This window comes from Gavialis gangeticus, unplaced genomic scaffold, assembly GCF_001723915.1.
Source record: "Gavialis gangeticus isolate Ggan-Ray unplaced genomic scaffold, GavGan_comp1, whole genome shotgun sequence".
Taxonomy (NCBI): Eukaryota; Metazoa; Chordata; order Crocodylia; family Gavialidae; genus Gavialis; species Gavialis gangeticus.
The window spans coordinates 46,820,849-46,827,823 of NW_017728997.1; the positions used below are offsets into that span (position 1 = coordinate 46,820,849).

The 6,975-nt window shown below is 47.7% G+C and overlaps 1 protein-coding gene across 1 annotated transcript in view; it reads left to right on the forward strand.

The window, feature by feature from the left end:
• Nucleotides 1–2,694, forward strand: part of BSN (bassoon presynaptic cytomatrix protein) — a 608,147-nt gene extending 605,453 nt beyond the window's left edge. The window contains exon 11 of the mRNA XM_019505145.1: nucleotides 1,856–2,694. The gene's annotated coding sequence lies outside the window, so the exon portion shown is untranslated. The remainder of the gene's footprint in view (nucleotides 1–1,855) is intronic.
• Nucleotides 2,695–6,975: the final 4,281 nt, after the last annotated feature.

The following is a 6,975-nucleotide window of genomic DNA, read 5'->3' on the forward strand; positions in this document are numbered from 1 at the left end:
GGATGCAAGCCAGCATTTTGGTCACTTTAGTAGCCTCAGCATTGCATTGCAGACTCATGTTCATCTTGTGGTCAATGCTGACAAGATGTTCACCCTGTGGGGCTAAATGTCACACAAGAGCCAGGGCTACTACTGTGGACTGTATAGCAGTTGCCAGCCTCAGCTTAGGCAAAATGCCATCTCTTTTATACCAAATGGGGTTGTACATTTCCATGCACTAACCACTGGAACTGCCAAGTAAATTCATGAGCCAGAAGGCCACCCATTCCACCTGGGCTTGGCACTCATGAACAAGGACCCACTGCCACAGGGGACAGTGTGATAGCAGTGTGACTGATCTCTACCTGGAGGAAGTTAGAAGGAAGAGAAATAGAGAGTGCTTATGCTTCCTTTGGAGCCTGATCACAATGAGGCAAGTGAGCACTAGCTCTCAGAGGGCGCATCTACACAAGGCGTTACTGCACATTTATTTAGTACTTGTATAAGCAAGCACTAAATAAATACATAGTAACCAGAATTACTGCACAATAGCACTGGTGAATGGCTTTTAAGTGATGCTACTGTGCAGTAGTGTCTCAGCATGGTTTTTACCACATGCTACTCTGCAGTTGTATCAGGCTACTGCGCAGTCAGCGTCTCATCTAGACGTGTTCAGAGACTCCAACCTGCTGCATCTGCTGGGGCTAATGCTAGGTCCCTTTCTCACAGACAGGGCCCAGGGCACAGCTAGACAGCCCCTGACAGAGGCTGTGAATAAGGCTGTGGTCCATGGAAGCCCTGTAAAGATACCATTTTGTCTACATTGCCATTTAGAGATGTTCTGTAACCTGCCCTGTAGTCCAGATCCACCAACTCTAAAAAACCCTTATTTCAGACCAACCTGATATATTCTCCTGACCTTTAGGCCAGCTCTCTGTCCCTACAGCATGTTCAGAACTCACATGGATGCCATAGTCCCAAGCACAAGAAGCTGGCTGGCTGCAACTTCTACCTGACTTCTGGCCCCTCTTCACCCCATTTCCTGTCTCTATGGGCCACAATTAGGACCAAGCACAAAAAGAGAGACAAGTAGTGGGCAGACTAATTCCTAGAAGGGCACTGCTTGAGGAACAAAAAATTCCCTGTTCCTTGTGTGAAACCCTTCTAGAAATCAGTCTACCCATCATCTGCCTCTCCTGTGCTTGGTATGCAGCTAGAGCAAGCTGACAGGTGGCTCATTTTAGTTAAAGGTAACCCTGAAGGTCACCCCTTATCACAGTCATAGTAGCACAAATCCCTGTTCCTTCCTCTGTCTGGTGCCCCACTTTAGATAGTCATTGGAGGTGCTGCATGCTTTTAGACTTGGGGGGTGAACTTGATCCAATGCCACTAAGTGGGTGTCTTGGTCATGTAGTTTTGGTGTAGATGAGATCTAGATCTGTGTACTTTCCTAGAGAGCCAAACCAGATTATTCAGAGGGGCTTGTCTGAGGCCTCTTACACAAGACCTGGTCTGAGAGCCTTTTCAGTGTCGAAAGAAAAGATAGCTGCTTGAACAGCAGATTGCCCTGTTCTGTTGCAGCAATTCTTCAGTTTCCACTATGAAAGCAGTGGCCTCCAGAAACATGAGGGAGAGCAGGACATCTCTAGGGATATTCTTACCTCAGGGTCAGAAGCCTTGGGAAAGGCATAGATGTCATCTCACAGCTGGCAGAAATGCTTGTGCTGCCAGCTCTTGGTTATGCATTTGACCAGAGTAGTACTAGGAGCCCCAGTCCTAAACCAGGGCCCCATCACCCTAAGGCAATATACAGCACAAAACCCAAATGCAACTCCACTGACACTAATCTCTCTATCTCTTTCTGTCTCTTGCCAAGCTTTTGAAAGCATGGAAACCCCTAGGCTGCTTGTGAGATCAAATGCAGAAGAGAGGACGTTGGATCTCATGGCACAGTGTCTACACAGGGGTCTGGGTGGAGGATGCAGAGCAAGCTTCTTCAGAATCTGAGAAGCAGCACTCCAGGAGGGCATCAGGAGCATCCTCTTGTCAGCTCTGTGCACTGTGGATTGAGCCATAGGAGCAGGTGGTCAGTCATGCTTAGACTGAAAGGTTGTCTATAAAGGAAGCTTTCAAAGCGTGAGCCTGTTCCAGACCATTAGATCATATGGGTAGAGCCTGCTCTGCTTCATGGATTCCCCAGCAGTGCTCCCTGCTGAGGTCTCCTCCATGCCTAGAGGCTGATGTTGGGAACCATGGCCCTTTCTTGAGATTATACACAGAGTTGTTCACTCCACTGCATTTTAGCTCTAGAGTCTTCATAGGTTTTTCCCTCTCTCTGCGATGTGCATGAGTTGAGGGCTGGGAGCCAGAGGCTCCATTTTCCTTCACATTCCAGTTTGTCCCATTGGTCCCTTCTACATGAGGGTGTTCTTTTACTCTCGCTGTCTCTGTGCTGGAAAAAGTTCCAAAACCTGATCTGTGGGATTAAGAGAACTTCAATTAGGACCTAACACTGTTTCATTACTGAAATAAGAGGCCATAGGACTCTGAAAGGCAGTGCGTAAACTGGCTGACTTTTACTGAAGCAATTGCTGGCCAGGCGCCCCAAAGCCATCCTGAAGCCATTCTAAAGCATTCAAATGGCAGTGCTTTCCATTGTTGATGTCGCACATTGTTTTAAGTATGCCTAGGTATTATTTTTATTTCAAGAACAGCCTTAATCATTCCACTTTTGTTTATGTGTATACCTCATTGACACCCAGGGGTTGGGTTTTTTTGGAGTTTTTTGTTGTCGTTAGTAGGTTTTTTGTTTGGGCTTCTTTTTTTACTTTCTACAGAATTGTTTTTCCTCTTTGCTTTATTTCATGAGTTAGCACATGGGCTGTTGTCTGCTGAAGCAATAGTAGTGCAGAAGGCTATTAAGAGCACAATCCATGGAACAAGATCAGGAGAGCTTCGCCTCTGCCATTCTTCTTTCTATTACTGTGCAATTCAAGTCGTCCTTAAGCCATTACCAATGGGCATGCTCAGAAAGACGGAGGAGCTACTCAAAGCAAAATCTCGTTTATCCTGCCACTATGAAGTTCCTCAGACCATAACCCGGGAGAGCAGAAGGCAGCCAAATGAAACTGCTTGCTTCACTGTAAAGAAATTGGCACCTGTACAGATGCTCTGGTTTTCATTTGTTTGTGTTGTCAGCTTCCTGCCGGGCTCTCTTTCATGCTGAGCATGCTCAAAACAACAAGTCATTGATGTGATCCATAGGAGCTTCCATTCACCTTGGGTAACAGTGACTGATGCTCATGTCTAATGTTCTATGCAATGAAATACAAAATTGAAAAAAAACCTGTTAATATTTAATAACTTCAATGTTATGTATAAGGATTTAATTGCAAATGTGCTACTGAGAAACTGGATAGCTATCTTTATATCAAACACCTGTGTGTATGAAGTTTTCGATTAGTGGCATGTTCGACCCATCGAGGGACACTTTGCCAAAGGGTAGCCATGTAGCCTGTGACTGTCTGTCCTGTCGTAGAGCATGGCTTGCTACTTTTCTGCACGGTTCCATCTACATTTAATGCTTGCAGTTCTTAGCTTGAAGTTTCTTTTTTTTTCCTCATCGTTCATTTCTTATATTGAATGCTATTAGCAGATTTTTGCACTTGTTATTAAGGATCCATCAGTCACAATGTAAAGCGCAATTCTTCCTCAGAAAGACACCAAATATTCTGCCTTCATGTAACACCCTTTAGAGGTTCCCTTGAAATCGACTTTGCTAGCCCCAAAGCACCCCCCACCCCACCCCACCCCCCTGCCAGGCCAGAGGCGTAAACAGATGTCACAGCAGGAGTGGGGAAGTGATATGAAATAGTCAGCTGGGCAGGATAGTCTAATCATTTCTGGAAGTTAGTTTTAGAGTTGCGTGCACTAAAGTGATTTAATCCCAGTGCTTGCCTTCTGTGAGAGCTGAGAATCCAAGCTCTCATGCTGCTATCAGCTCTCAGTGCCACAGCCACTGGTGCAGTATTGCTAACATATAAAGAGCCATTGAACAACATCTGAGGCCAAGGCACTGGGAAACTAATAAGGAGAGAACTTAATGCAGTGCTGGTATAGACAAACAGAAACACCCTCTCCTGCATGGCCTCATCTAGGAGCATAGCCACATCTTTCCCTTGGTGTCTGGATGCTGGGAGCATGCCGGAACGAGCACACACAGGTGAGTGGCTCAGCCAGTGACTGTTCTGCCCCGCTCAGCTCTTTGTGACCCATCAGTAGTGAAATCACTGCATTATACAGAGTTTGCTGCACTTTCCATTCTCTAAGCCCAAGATACCTAAGTGCTGAGACCCATGTCAGCGACCTACCTATAGGTCAGAGGTAAGAGGGACAGATTGATCTCCCTCCACTATCCAGGAGCTAGATAGGGTGGTCTCTGTGGGCCATATTGTCTCAAAAGCTGCACTTCAGGCCCTCCCACACAGCTAGGCCACTCTCCATTCCCAATAAAAAGCAAGAGCAGGAGCCCACTGCTTTTCAGGGCATGGGTAATTGGAATGGCATTGGTACCTGCACTGTCCCAAACCTGTACCATAGTCAGATGAGGTCTTGGCTACAGGCGCATCCAAGGATTTTGAGACAGAAGAGCGATTTCAGATTTACATCATATTCCCTGAGAGGTGTGCAGCCCATTACAGTTCCTCAATACAGCCTGAATCAAATGACTGCAGTGGTCCCAGTGTCGATCCCTGTGGGACCTAGCATAGGCATAACTGGACACCTGAGCACCCTGGGCAGCAGCCATGCATAGGACAAGTCAGTGGCTGTGCTGCTGGTGATGCAGCAGAGGCAACCAGGCCAGCAGCACAGCTGCTGCTATTTTTGCACCTTTCTCCTCCCCTCAGGGTCAGTACCCAGGGCTGGTGCCATAGTCACCCCCTCTTCATTATACTCCTGGAACCTAGAACTGCTTCTCCAAGGCAGGAATAGACAAGTTTTAGAGAAGCCATTGTCACAGCAAAAAGAACAAAGCCAGAGGGGCCTTGACAGATCAGCTCCTGAGTGGAATTCCTTTGCCTGGGCCTCTCATGCTCCATGGTCAGACCTCAGGGGTGTGGTGAAAACAGTCTGAGATGGCATCTGGGAGCATATGCAGCTTTAAAGCAGTTGTGCACCAGAGTATAGCTGGGCACAAGGTGGAGAGCATGGCATCAAGGGGGAACTCTGCGAGTCACTTACTGTTTTGTCCTCTGGGACAGGGACAGTGCCAGAACCACAGTAGGTAGAGTTGTTCATTGGTTAGAGTCAGCCAACATTCACCTTGATCCTATGGCAGGCAGCTGCCAGGAATGCTGTGGGCTCTGCTTCAGCCATTTTCTGGCAGGCCCAGCAAAGAGCCATGTACTGGTAGCCAGGGACACTGAATTCTCTTCTTTACTTAAAAGGCTTCATATGAGGAGGGAAGCACAGATGGGAAAACTATCTGAGCTCCCTAGGCTCCCAGGATAAGGTGCGTGTCTGTTTCTAGATTTATCACCAGCACCAAAATAACTAAGGAACAGCTGGTCTAGTGCTAAGAGCACTGCCCTCCTTGAGGGATTTGGTGCCAGCATCAGCACAGTTCTCCAGGCACAGCAGGAGCATCTTTCCTCCTCTGCCCAGAAACAGCAGCTCACTGGGAGGTGGATGTTATACAGAGGGCCCCTGCCCCTCTGTGAGAGCTGTGCCGCTCCTTCCCACCTGGCTTCTGCCATTCACAAGTCTTCCAGGCTCAGAGAGTGTGCAGGGCCCTTTACCTGGCAGGTCATAAGCCTTGGCCTCTCATCAAGTTTGAGCATAGCTAGGATGGGTCCCATTAGCTAGCACAATGCTGCCCATGATTACACAGTCAGTAAAGAGGAGGACGAGGCATGTTTGGCATCGTGGCCAGCTATATTGTAATACAGTTCGAACATGGCCACTGGGCATGATTTCTTTCCTGCACTGACAGTGGTTACGGAGAGCAGACAGATATGTTCTACCCCACAGGGCTAATGAAGGGCAGAGCATGGGGGAATAGCCTGACAGGAGGTGAATCGAGTGCCTGTCTGCAGAGACATTGGGTGCATATACACGTCGTCCTATGGCGACGTAGCAATGTGCTACATTGCCGTACAGTGCACTATGGTAATGTAGCAATCATGTGGGTCTACATGTGATCACCAGCTATGTTGCTATAGCAGTGCACTCCCCCAGTATGGTGCACTGCTACAGGGAGATAGCTGTGACATTTACCCATGCGCCACACACACAGCCCAGTAAGCACCTGTACTGCACTGTGCTTTAGCACTATGGCAACATGTAGATGTGCCCATGTGGCTGCTCCCAGTATGTGCTGACTAATGCTCTCCAGTTCTGCTCAAAGTCAAGCCAGTCCTGAGCCAAGTGGAGGTCTCCCAGCTCTTGAGAGGGGAGTATGTTTCCCTTCCTGCCCAGGACAGCAGGGTATTTCCTAGCAGTGATACGCTTCACTCACAGCAGTCCCAACCACGCAACCCTTTCCCAGGGACCCTGGCAATGACAAGTGCATAGTCTGAGGATGCTTTTTCAGGGCTCTAGTTTGACTCCTGCCCCCTGCAGGTTTTCTCAGCTGCTCCCCCTCCATTCCTTGCATTGTAAATATTTGTACAGTGTGTAAATCTCATGTGGTACTAAGAACAAACCCAAACAATGCCCTGCAGGGCCTCATCTCACTGACCAGCACACCTGCCAACTCTCGCTTTTGTGTATAAAAAAAGAATACTAAAAAAGCCTGGTGTTTGTGGCTGGCTTGTTCAGACTTTTCCTCTACTCTTGCGAAGCGTAGCAGAATCGTGTTGAGTTGTCGTGGCTGTACACGCCCTCTCTCCGCACTGTCACCCAGCGCTTGTGTATTTGGGGTTGTTTTCTTTACTTTGGGTTTTGGAGGGGGGCAAGGGGTTCTGTAAAAAAAAAAAAAAAAAAAAAAAAAAAAAA